The 13,845-nt window shown below is 43.5% G+C and overlaps 1 non-coding gene across 1 annotated transcript; it reads left to right on the plus strand.

Annotated features, from left to right (window-relative positions):
• The first annotated feature begins 13,003 nt into the window (after positions 1-13,003).
• Positions 13,004-13,088, plus strand: TRNAQ-UUG. The gene has a single exon. It is a non-coding gene; the product is annotated as a tRNA-Gln (tRNA).
• The last annotated feature ends 757 nt before the right edge of the window (positions 13,089-13,845 follow it).

A 13,845-nucleotide genomic window follows, 5' to 3' on the forward strand; every position in this document is an offset into this window, starting at 1 on the left:
GGCTTTGTGTTAACAGTGAGGGGCTTGCTTGGAATTCTCTCTCTCTCTCTCTCTCTCTGCTTCTCCCCCACTCGTGCATGCACACACACTCTCTCTCAAAATATATAAATAAACTTAGGAAAAGAGTTTGAAAATCACATAGTCAGACAATAAACACAACTTAAATATTTTCTACCCAATATTTCAATACCACACCATTAACACCTTAGGAAAGCTGAAAATTTTAACCAGGCATCTCCTGCTGCCAAGCCTTCCAATACTGTATTCCATGTGCACAGAAGCATCTGCTCTTCCATGCTCTGTATACAACGAACCTGTAGCCAATGACAGCAAAGTCCAACCTTGTGCGGTCATGTTGATCTTGTGCCAGCCTTGACACTGTGTCCATAGTGATCACTATCTAAGATGATGCCTCTACAGAGTGTCACATGCAGCACCAGCACTGCCACAGAAGTAGCCAGGTTCCCTCAACCCATGGCATCTAGCTAACAGCCCTGGCCAGGCTATGCAGAGTAGATTCTCCAGAGTCCCAAGGGAGGTCCTCACTCAGGTAACCATCTCAGCATGGGGGCTAGAGCTGGATTCCCTTCCAATGGGGTGGATTTACCAACACTTCTTTCCTCCATGCAAATCTTCCCACAGGCCCCCACATCTCCAGGGGCCACAGGACCATGTGCAGAAAGCACTAATTACAAGGAGCCCTGACCTTGACCTCCCAGGGGACAGACATCAATAGACATCAATGGAAAGGTCCATCCATTTAAACCAAGACACAGAGCAAAGACTCAAGTGTGAAAGGAACAACTTGCCGAAAGATGAACACAGCAATACTTTCACTGCCTAACTTTACAAACACCTCTTTCCTAGGAAGAGAGTTCTAGACTTAAAAAAGAAAAAAAAAAAGAAAAAGAAAAAAACCAAGGTTCTGACCCCTCTGTTCATGACCAGGACACATTTATTGATGATACACATTCATAAATTCACTAAGAACTTGGAAGCTGTGGTCAGTGGCATTGACCCTTAGTGCAGTAACTGTGGTTTTGTTTGGTTTCCTTAAAAACAAAAAAGCATTTTCAGCGTATCTTCCATTTCTTCTAAAATGTATTTTCTATTCCTGCCATTCCTATCATTTGAAATGCTTCCTTCAAGATCTACATCAATAATGTTGAAAAAAAAATAAATGATTGGGAAGAGGAATGAACATTAATGGAACAGAGTTCTGATTCTGAAGATGCTATGAACCCATGCTTCATTTTAAAAATTTAACCCCTCCTCTTCTGGACCTGTCTCTGGAGGCCTGGTGGGTGTTGAGTGACCCCCAATCTCGAAGGCCCTTCTAGAATTAAGATCAACAGTCTTCTGACCAACCTTGGTAGCTCCATCTGTCAGTCCTGAAGTGCCATCCTTGAAGATTTGTGACATTTATAGTTTCTCTTGCAAGGATCACTTTTTTCCATGGCAGGCAGACCCAAAATAAACTAAAGCTAAAATAAAGCAGACAGACCCCCTCAAGTAAACTATTTTTTTGCCCTGTACGGTTCATGTAAAGAAATTCTCCATTTGTTTATATTCTGATTTTTCAAAACGTTAAATTTGTAAATAAGTGCATTTGTTGCCTTTAGGATAGAGTAAATATTTTGCCTTAAAAAAAAACCCTTAAAACTCCAGCCTGAACTTTCACGTCTTCTTTCGGGTCCTCCTCGATTCACTTCTCTATCTCGAAGGAAGAAGTGACAGGTGTTAATCAGCTCTGAACATTTCATTTCTGTTCAGGTGCGGGGCTCACTCCCGAAGCCGGTCCTCACACACAGCGTCTTTAAAGCCGTTCGCAAATAGCAGATTAGCGGCCGCAAAAGACTGTTCAGTAGCATCAATAAAACCTCAGCAGCAGGCACAGGGAGCCAATGGTCAGAGGGTCCCAGGAGGTCTCCCACACAGGATGCACGTCTTGTTACAGAATTCCTCAATGCCTTTTTGCTGTCTCCCTAATGACCAGTTAAATGGGCTCCCCGGAGGATGCTTGAGTCAGCGCCAGCTTGAAACTGCTGAAGAAACATCCTCTTTTACTGGAAATGATTTCCATCGAACTGCCTTGTGCCATATTTAGACTCACCGCCTAGTAACACCCAGCAGAAGGGGCTATGTTTGCAGGGCCGACAGCCCCGCGTTCTGAGAGAAGAGCTTGCCTTTGTCTGGCCCCGGTGACCGCAGGGCAATGTGCTGCAGCCAGCCAGCCAGAATCGCTTCACGGTCTCTGGAGAGCCAGGCTCCCTGGTGCTGGTGTCACAAATCAGAGACGTGAGTGGGGAGGCGAGGGTCCCAGGCCACCCACATCTGCCTCGTGGAGGACGTCAGAACCCAGTGATCTGCTCACCTGAGCTCAACAAAGTAGATAGATGGCAAGCAAAAGTCTCTTCACCCCCTTTTGAATTTAAATCACAGATTTAGGTCACAGAAAAATGATATCAGAATGGGTACGGTTCTGCTAAAAAGCCGAGTCATCAAATTATAGAACTTTAAAAAGTGTATTTATACATCTGCACATACACACACATAATTTAATTCAACTATTTGAGTGTAATTATGTAATATTCCCCCCAGTTTTTCCCTTGGCTTCTCCAGCTTCTGGCTCCTCTCCCATCAGCCCACCTGCCCACATGAACTGTTCATAACATAGCTTGTGTCCTTCCTTTTTCTTCTTTATACTCATGTAATTGTGGACAGACTCACAGACAGATATGCATATATATTTAGATCATTTCTACCATCGATTTCTACAAAAATGAGACCCTATTCACGAGCACTTCTCTGCATTTTGCGCTTTTGTCTCAGCAGAATTTAGGAAAATGTCTCCAGACAGCCCCTACAGCTCCAGGTCTTGGCTCTGACAGCATGCGGTATATTCCAGAACATGCAAGGCTCCTCTCATTCTTCCAGCCGTTGCCCTCTGGGTGGGCGAAATGCCTTGAAACACTGTCCTGCTCTTTTTCCATGACTTGCCACCGGAAATCAGGCACAGAATGCTTGCTCAAGCCTTAAACACATTTCCTTTAACAGAGAACAAGAGAGCTGCTCCCACGAGCATGAGCTCAGGCTTGTCCCCTATTCAGTGCAGAGGGCAGTGCTGTTTCAAAGCCTGGGCTTTGTTATTATTTGGGTGTCATGAGGGGACAGATCGGGAGACCACCTTTACTGAAGAGACAGTTGGTTACTCAGGGTTCCCGAGAGGGGAGGGCACCCTATCCCCAAGGTGTGAGAGAAACACGGGTAAGAACCTTTATTGTGGTTTTCAATGGAAGGAAGCAGCAAGGCAGGGTACACAAGGTAAGCCAGTTTAGGATTGGCTACTATGAGTAAGTTCAGAGGGCTCCAGGTTACAGTGGTGTCTAATACTGTCTGGTATCTGGTCCTGGCGTGATCAGGGAAGGGTAATACTGGCCCCCAGTATAGGAGCTCTGGTGAGACCAAAAATGCAAGTGGCTGGGGGTATGGGTTTCAGATCAGTTGGTTTGCGTATGAAAAGTGCCCTCCAGGGGAAGTTGGTTGTCATCTCTAGGAATTAGCTAGCCCTGGGAAGGGCAGTGCCACACCAGCCACTGCAGCCTCATGTGCCAAAACATCAAGAATACAGAAAAGAAGAAAATATCATAAATGCAAGTGCCTAGCACACCTAAGCAATATTTGGTAACTGACAGGCACATTAATCAAGGAAACGCAGCACATTCGGCCTCCTGCCCAGGAACACAGCTCCACAGACTCAGCCAGGTTGCTGCAAAGGGCCTTGGGTTCTGAAGAGTGCATAGGAGTTCATCTGAGGGGTGAGTGGGGAAGGGTACTTCTAGGGCTGAGGGGCCGGTAGCTAAGCAAAGCCAAGCAGAGCTGTAACCAGGGCAAGGAGGGTGACCACAGCCACTGTTTGGTCTACGCAGCCTGATGTCTTATCTAGAAACACCCAGCTGGCCTCAACTGCCTTGCTGCTCTGGGTCATTGCTGAAGATGCACCCAGAGTTGCAGAAACTCCCTTCTCCAAAGCTAAAGGGTCTTCCTCCATGCGACTCTTTGACAACTAACTCTCTTCCTGCACTGAAGAGTCCCTCACACTCTCCTTCCATCCTCCCCACTTCTCACGGGAAGAAGGATGGGATTCTCCCTGCTGTGCACGGGGCAGGATCTCCTCAGGCCTTTCCCGGGCCCATCTTGCTAGGTGTGCCCTACACACTGAACTGCAATTACTGTGTCATGTGTAGTGACTGCTGATCATTTTTCATGTTTCCAAAGAGGACATTGGGATTTTTTTTTTTCATGAAAAGAAATGGTTATAGAGGAAGCCATAGGGAAAACATGGCAAACGAACTAAGATGTTTGGACTTTTCCTTTTTCTTCCCATCAGCTTGCTTCCCATAGCCTCCCTTTCTACTGGCTGACCCTCAGGTGTTGCTGAGTTTGAGTGAATTGAAGAAGCAAAAATGGAGCTGAAGACTAGCCATTCCGGTTGAGCTCAGGTAAATCAGAAATACACTGTGAGTCCATTCCATACTAGGATTGGAGGCACTAAATTCAACAACATAGTCCCTGCCTTCCAAAAGTTTGTCCTCTAGTAAGGAAGAAATGACAAAAAGAATGTGGCTGTATATTAAATGTTGTCAAGAACTGTGAAGGGTCTGAAATCTGATCCTACTTGGAAGAGCCACAGTTTCACAGATGCTGGTAGAAGACACGAGACTCCCTGGGTCAGAGACAAAGGACTTTGAAACTCACAGCACACCAAGAAGCACATTTTCTTTAGCTATCTTTGTCCCTCAAGCCCCACAGAGGTGATGACAAGGAGACCAGAAAGATGCTACAAACAGAATGTGTCACAGCTGAGGAATCTCGAGCGTAGGAAATGCAGATCTTTATAGAGGTCCTCAGGGAAACCTGCCCAAACCTTTGCTTCATTCAGACACACTATCTCTATTGTCCGAGGATGGGAGTTCTATGAACATCCTCAAAAAGATAGTCCAGAAAGAAGGACAGTTAGTATTCTTCCCATCATATGACATCAGAGATATGAGAGACTGAGACCTGTGGTGAATTGTGTCCCTAAGAGCATTCACGTCCTGCCAGGAACTATCTTAAGTGCACCATCTTATTAATTAGCTTAGCCCCTCTGATTGGCATCTGCCTTCCCATCCTGTGGATCCAGAAATATATGTATGCTTCAGCTTCAGCATCAAGAACACAAAACTAAAAAGTAACCCCAAAAATGGGTTTCAGATTTTATTCCAATGCTTGTGTCCTTTTGATGACATCACACTGTCAAGAGGCACCAGAGGTGGGAAAAGAAAATCTCATTCCTGGCATGTGACTGAGAATTGGCAGTAGACAGAGAAACCCTGGGTGGGGTTCCAGAGAGCTGGAAACTGGGAAGGAGACAGTAAAATACTGTGCTCGTGTACCACCCACCACTGCCCCAGAACATCCTGGAAGATGATACTCTCACACAACATAAATAAGTACTCTGTTTTCTGTTAAGGTATTCCACCTGTTGTGATAATGTGGCAAGTGGACAGCTTTGGCTATCAGTCTTTTGAGTTCTTCCCCCTGCTGGGCACTGTTCTAAGTGCTGGTGATAAGGGACCACAGTGCGTATGTGCTGGCAGAAGTGAGCCCATGACTACAATGAAAAACTAACTCCACCCCCACAGAGTCTGCCCATCTGGTTGTCCAGAAGATGTATATTTTCCAAGTACATGTATAGAAGTTTTGCCAAAGACAAAGTGATATTTACTACTCACTTCCCCAACATCACCTACCAAAAAAAAAAAATAATAATAACTTTGGAATGTTCTGACTAGGTGGTCAGGTGTCATGTTCATCTAGAGGTAATGATGGAAGTCATAAAACAAGGTTCAAACGGGCTTAAAGACACAAGCCTCAGAGGCAACTGATTTCCTGCATGAAGGTCTCACTCCCACTTAGAGCAGCAGCACAACCGTAGAATAACTGTGACATTTACCTGACGGGGTATTGACAGACTGAAGGATTGCAAATATAGGCAGTTAAGATGTTTGGCTTATGTTTCTCCATTCCAGAAACATTTATTTGCCGTGACTAGGGTCTGAGTTGGCATTGCCTCCTACTGTATCCTGGGCATTTTCCACTTGCAGAACTTCAAAACGCCGAGTATTGAATGTTTTAACCTTGGCCTTCTTTTTAAAAAATCCTTTGTATGGGGGCACCTGGGGGGCTCAGTCAGTTAAGCGTCCGACTTGGGCTCAGGTAATGATCTGGCGGCTTGTGAGTTCAAGCCCCGAGTTGGACTCCATGCTGACAGCTCAGAGCCTGGAGCCTGCTTCAGATTCTCTGTCTCCCTCTCTCTCTCCCTGCCCCTTCCCCACTCATGCTCTGTCTTTCTCTCTCTCTTTCTCAAAAATAAACATTAAAAATTTTTAAATAAAATCCTTTGTATGTCTTTGATATTTGGCAAAGAATAATTACCAATATTGACTGTGATACCTTCCAAACTCTGGAAACTTTTTTCCCATCTATCTAATCTGGGAAATAATGGCTTATTTAATGTACATACTACTTTTATGTTTTGTGTCAATGTGACCTAAACTACATGCAATTAAGTTTTAAATTAACCTAATAGATAAGAACCACTTTAATATTCCTCTTCCCTAACTTGTCCTCTGCGAAAAAAAATTAACATTCTGCCCAAGGGTGGTAATGAGTGTATGCTCAGCTTTTGACATTACAGGCCTAATCAGCCATTGGACGCTAGGCATATCTGAATTAAGGATGTATTGACCCTCACACCATCACTCCTCTCCACCAAATAATAAAAGTAAAATAAAAATTTTTGTTCTTTCCAGGCACCTGAGTGGCTCAGTCGGTTGACCGACTGACTTCAGATCAGGTCACGATCTCATGGTTTGTGAGTTCGAGCCCCACATCGGGTTTGTAGCTGTTGGTGGATCCATAGCCCACTTCAGATCTTCTGTCCCCTTTCTCTCTGTCCTTCCTCCATGCACTCTCTCTCCCTCAAAATAAATAAAACATTAAAAATTTTTTTAAAAACTTGTGTTCTTTTCAATTACCAAACGTATGTGAAGGAAAGTGTTTCCATCCATGTCTGGATTCATTCTAACCTCAACACCATACCCGATCCCCGTCTCAAGTCCAAGAGAATTTAAAGTCCTGTTTGTATCACAGGGCAAGACAGGGTGTTATTATGGGTTGAATTGTATCCTCCTCCCAAATTCACATACTGAAGTCCTAATCCCAGTTACCTTGGATTATGACCTTATTTGGAAATAAGATCATTGTAGATATACTTAGTTAAGATAGGGTCATTAGGGTAGTCCTTAATTCAACATGACCAGTGTCCTTATAAAAAAAAAGGAGGGGTGGGATTTGAACATAGAACAACACTCACACGTACACACAGGGACAGTACCATGTAAAGATGAAGGCAGAGATCAGAGTGATGGGTCTACAAGCAAAGGAACAGCAGAGAGTGCCTCCAAGCCCCTAGATGCCAGGAGAGGATGGAGCAGATCCCTCTCATAAGCCTTTGAAGGAACCAACCTGCTGCCACTTTGACCTCACACTTCCGGTCTCCGAAACCAAAGCCATAAATTTCTGTGGTTTAAGCCACCCCGTTGGTGGTCTTAGTTATGGCAGCCCTAGAAAATAAATATAAGCATCTTCATATCTCACAGAGAGAAAATCAATGGGAAAATACGTACTACTTATGTCCAAGAGCCACTGCTGGGTCAATGCAGCATTTACCAAATGCCAAGTGGGGAGAGGGGAATATTGCTGGCCCTTCCATGCAGGTGAGTCCCCAAAAATTTGTGCCCCAGGCTGAGACTGGTGAGCTCCCTTGCTGATGTATAAATGTCCACATGCTATCAATCAAATTAACAAGCTTAAATAAATATGCTTTATCAACTCTACCTTCACAATAATAAAAAAGAAAATATGTGAAGCCATAGTTTTTGTTTGCTTAAATGTTGACAAAACACAGTAATGAACATTGTTAGGCAACAATTAATATTTTAGTGTTCTCGTGGGTCAGTATTTTTAGCACAGTAATAAAATTTAAATGTACATAATTGGCACTTAAAATTTCTTTCTCTGTTACTTTCATTTCAAATGTTATTATAATCAAAAGTATCACTTAATTTGCACTCTAGTGACCTGAAGTCAATTGAGATAGTAGAATGTTTAAAATTTTTCAGTCTCAAAGAAAACCTTAGCTCTGTTCAGGCAGTAGTGAGTGAAATTATCAATAACAGTTTTAAGGCAGTTCTGAAATTTGTAAACAACACATGAACTTTGCATTTTGTGCTCAAATAGAAAAGATCACAAAATATTTTAATTGCACCCTATAGATCACTATCACTTATATTGCAATTTTCACCACTTCTTAAAGCAGCTTCTAAGTAATATGTAAATATCTTAAGACTATAGGAAAAATCAGTGTCATGCTTCATACATGTTACATCAAACCTGGATGTATAAAAATTCAGGAATAATTGCAAGTGTTGATTTTTTTAAGTTTATTTATTTATTTTGAGAGAGACAGAGATAGTCCAAGTAGAAGAGGGGCAGAGAGAGAGAGAGAGAGAGAGAGAATCTCAAGCAGACTCTGCACTGTCAGCACAGAGCCCAACTTGGGGCTCAAACCCATGAAACCGTGAGATCATGACCTGAGCCGAAACCAAGAGTTGGATGCTTAACGGACCGAGCCACCCAGGTGCCCCGATTGCAAGTATTTAATGTTGCAAAATATTTCTCAGCTACTATGAGCAGTCTTTGAGAACGCTGATGCATGGGAATCCCCAAAACGTCACATTGGAACATAAAGAGAAGCAAGAATAGGAAACTTTGGGACTACTGGAAAGTGATCATTCATTTTGTGAGACTATGTTGTCACCAGGATATCTAAGAGAATGACGAAGGTTCATTAATTTATTCTTTCTGAAGGTGTCTCCCAAAAGCTGAGTCCATCCCCAGCAACAGCAGCAAGACCCATGCAGGGCTGACAGATAAATTACAGTGTACTCAGGACATACTTCTCTAAAAAGAAGTATTCACGGTGTATCTGAAATTCACAGAGTTTGATTTGCCAATAACACACCCATACTCCTTCATGGCAGTCGGGCCCAGTTATCTCTTATTTTGAGCACCCAAGAAGACGAGATGTAGAGGCGTGTTTCCCCGACACCTGAGTGGTGTCAGTCACTATAGTGGGTGTTCTAATGACTCGAGCCGCCCTTGCCAGTGCCAAACACAGGACCCCTGAAGACGGAGGTGCCCTTCGGTTCGTTAAGGCAGGTTCCCTTTTTGCCACACAGGGAATAATCGTGCACACACTTCTAACCAGCCCTCAGTAAGCCACCTCCAGTCTTCTCCCATCTATTGTTTTATTCGTAAAGACGGGCTGTGCACAGCAGGAGCCTCGCGCCCACCCAGGCACAGAGGAAGTGGGGAGGAAGAAGGAAACATCCTACACAAACGAGTAAGAGAGGAGCCTACCACCCAGTCGCTCACAGTCTCTCAGGAGAGACAGAGAACACCCCTAATAGCAAGAACATGAGCCAAAGGTGATGCCCGTGGCGGTCAGAGCTCACTTCAGAAAGAAGCGGTCTTGAAGGCACCTTAGATGCAGCTGGGTTTAATAGAGAGAGAAGCATACACAGGAGTTTGAATGTCACATGTGAAAACATGCCAGGAAACAGTGCCATGAGGCAAAACTCATACACCCTAGAAGTAAAATTTGAAAAATCCTAGGAAATTGTTTCTTTTTTTTTCCTTTAATAGTAGAGAAATTGGAGAAATTGACCATAAATTTTCCTTTGGAGAAATGGGCCATAATTATCCTGTAAAGAAACCCAGTAGCATTAGCCAAGGAGCAGATTAGTCCCTCCCCGGGGAGTGGGAGTTGAGGCTGCTATGTTTTCCTAGTATCAGACAAGGCACCGGGACAAGCCCCGAGCACTTCTGGTTAGAGACACCCTGCAGCCTTGTCCCAGCCACGCTGCACATACCGTACTGCGCCTTCGGTTATTGAGCTGCAAACGCAGACCCCCCCCCCCCCTTTTGTGGTTCTAACAATCTCCAGGAGATATTTTTCCTGGAAATTTTAAGAGTTATTTCTCACATCAGCTCCATCGAAATTGATGATCCCTCTGACCTTCTCATCTAATTACCACTAGTATTTTCTCCCTCTTTTTATTAAATGGTTCCATTACATAACCCATTATGTGATAGCTGTTTTATGTTGCTAACCTAATGAGCCTACTCTATGATTTCTCTTCTCTTCCACAGTGAGGACAGGATTATTATTTTTTTTTTTTTTTTTTTTAGAGAAAGAGAGAGCATGAGCTGGGTGAGGGACAGAGGGAGTGGTGGGGGGGTGAGAGAGAGAAAGGAAGGGAGAGAGAGAGAGAGAGAGAGAGAGAATCTTGAGCAGGCTCCACACGCAGCACAAAGGCCACCACTGGGCTTGATCCCATGACCCTTGGATCATGACCTGAGCCAAAATCAAGAGTCAAGAGTCAGACGCTTAACTAACTGAGCCACCCAGGCACCCCCAGGACAGGAATCTTAAATACTGAATGGGAACTGGAAACATGATGACTATAGTAATTAGTACATAACTTTTGTTTTGTTACCTAGGATTTTCAAAAGTCTTACTTGACAAATGCTCTTACTAACACTGGAGTAGAAGACACTCTCCAAAATTGTGTGTGCCCTCACTTACGGAGAAATGTGTAGACTGGATCACAAGACAAAGACAAAATGGAGAGAACTGAAAAGCAGGATGTAAAGTGACAATGTTCCAGAGGAGAAATTAGGGGAATGAAAACCTGACTGAACGAACAATGGGAAATGAAGGAAAGAGCCTGAAGGGTCCCCTTCAGGCCACCAGCTGTGAAAGGATGTGGGGAGCCACTGTGACAAGCAGCCCAGTTCGGCCCTCCACCTGACTTTTGAATCAGAAAAGTCTCGGTGTCAAACAATATTCTCCTAATGTGTTATGGATTTCTATTGAGTCCTAGTTAAAGGTAGAAATTAAGTAAATGGACAGATATTTATGAGAACACCATTAGAAAGACCTGGACTTCCTTACCAGGGAGCCATATAAGTGGATTCTCTATTAAAATGACTAGCGTCTTAATGTTACGTGGACTTTCCACTTCTTCCTGCCTCACAGTATTTGCTATATTTGAGTTCCAAACCACTATTTTCATTTTATTTCCTCCTGTCTGATGTTTGGCTTTCATCTAGCCTCTTGGGAACAGTTGCTATATTTGTGATTATTATTCAGAAGTTATAAAATAGAATTCTATAGCGGCATGCACCAGGGATGCAGAGAGATTGCTAAATCAAGGCAGGGACTCCAACAAGAAAAATTAACTCACCATATTCCCTATTATCATGAAAAGAGGCTGACTTTAGTGAAGACTTTTTCATTGAGGGCAGTAGGCCAGTAATGATATGCCTAAACTGTATTAATAGCAATTGCATTGCTAATTTCATTAGCATTTGCATTATCATTATGTATTAATTACTACAGTCAGGCCACTGAAGACTAATATCCAAATCTGACAGCACCAATTCCCCGGATGCCTTTTGTGGTTGCTGAATGATTATTGTTCAACAGTTTGCTGCCTTTGACAAACACATAGCAACATAGGCTTCCCAGCTTTGATAAGGTCGACAGCACAGACATCACTGAAACTAAACCTAAAAGTCCTCAAACACTTTGAGAGAACACTCTGCACAGAAGGATGAAGGAACAAATAATAGAACACCAGGCACATTGGTGCCGAGTTCCGTCCTGGCTCTGGGTGGAAGGTTTTTGCTCAAATACAAAACAGTCTTCAAGGAAAGTGACATTGCCCATGGCTTTCTCTGACAATGTGTGCTATTTGAAAAAAAAAGGCAGTGTTCAACTGAGTGTGGAAAACACTGGCCTAAACAGAAACATGGATCCCTCTGCAGACCTTCTCAGAGCCTTTACTATGGTACATCTTGTGACTCTATAAGAAGGGGATAGAGTTTGCCGAGTTTCCTACAATCGACTTGACCATCTAATCTCTTTTCTCACTGCACATCCCTTAGAATTATTAATCCCAGGAAGGCACTTTTGAAAAAGCAATAGTAGAATAGAATCGAAGCCAGAAGAGTGAGCATTCCTTAAAAGTAGAGACTAGAGCAAAAGCAAATTAATTAATTAATTAAAAAAAGAAAGAAAGAAAATTTCTATTGTATTTAAGAGGAACTTATTGTCACTAGAGGCTCCATAATTTTCAGATAAGCCTCCAGTCTACACTGAGAGAAGACTCTAATGCGATTCCCAGGATCTCTGCAAATTATGGGGGCCCTATATTCTTCTGGAGACGCTGGCCTCAAGCCCCAGGCTCCACTGAACCAAGAATCAATAGACCATCTCTGTTCTGGTGCGCAATGTCTCTTTCCACCAATTATGGAACGCCAAACTTTTCTTAGATTCCACCAAAACCACACAAATAAACAAACCCACTCATGAGTTCTGTTGGTGTTCAGTGAGCTTTGTGAAATTCTGGGGAGGCATTTGCAAATTCTACTGCAACAGTGTGATTGTAAATAACTCGAAATGGAGTACTAGACACACCTATGTGTTTTTTTTCCGAAGCATAATTTATAGGCCATAAAATTTGCCTGTTGGAAGTACAACTGAATGGTTCTTAATGGATTCGCAAGGTTGGGACACACTTCTTCCTTCATTAGTTCTGAGACCTTGGGCTTCAGGCTCGCACAAAGTGATTAGTCTTCCCTCTACCCAACCTCCTCTGTGTCTTTCTCATCCTCAAATTCAGTGTCTTTCATTTATAGCTCTTTGAATCCCTTGCCTGCAGCCAATCCCTTCTAATCTCATCTCTCAACTCCAGATAGCATATCAGAGACACATCTCTTTCGGAGAGACATTCAGATGTCAGAGTTTAAAAATAAAATGAATAGGGGTGCCTGAGTGGCTCAGTCGGTTGAGCATCTGACTTTGGCTCAGGTCATGATCTCGTGGTTTGTGGGTTCGAGCCCCACGTCGGGCTCTGTGCTGACAACTAGCTCAGAGCCTGGAGCCTGCTTCAGATTCTGTGTTTCCCTCTCTCTCTGACCCTCCTTTGCTCATGTTGTCTCTCTCTCTCAGAAATAAATAAAACATTTTTTAAAATTTTAATAAAAAAATAAATAAAATGAATAAATAAATAAATAAAGACTATAGCACCAGCCCAATGTGCAACTCCCCTATAGAAGCCACATGATGAATTCCATCAGGTTACTTCTGGAAAGACATTGAATCTTCCTTTATATATTTTCATCCTACCTAAAAAGAGCAATAGGTGTTTCTCACAGCCTGCTACCCTCAATCCATCAGCCCCCTCCACTGAGTTATGTCCCTCAAACAAATTTTCAATAAGACCCAGGCAGAGAGCCTGGTTCAGATTCCCTTGTGTCACCACCCTGGCCTCTACCCCAATAAGCTGGGAAAATGCAACCCATTACTCAGTCATAAGCAACCAGCTCAACAGAGGAAGTGGGTACAGTACTTCTAGTGGAAGGCTTAAGCTCCCAACAACTACAACCTAGACTTTCTCAAACCAGGGAGAGAAGGAAGGGAAGAAACTAGAAGAGAAACAGGAATGGGTTTCAGAGAGATGCACCCTGGGATTTGGATCAGCCACATGGGATGTGGGCTGGGATGAGAGGAGGCCTCAAACCCCACACGTAGCCAAGGGGGCTGCGGAAAGCCCACGAAGGCCTGACTCCCCATCCTTAGGGTGTTTCCACTGGTGAAGAGTAAAGAGT

Source organism: Hyaena hyaena, unplaced genomic scaffold (assembly GCF_003009895.1).
Source record: "Hyaena hyaena isolate Hyena2069 unplaced genomic scaffold, ASM300989v1 scaffold_2, whole genome shotgun sequence".
NCBI classification, from domain to species: Eukaryota; Metazoa; Chordata; class Mammalia; order Carnivora; family Hyaenidae; genus Hyaena; species Hyaena hyaena.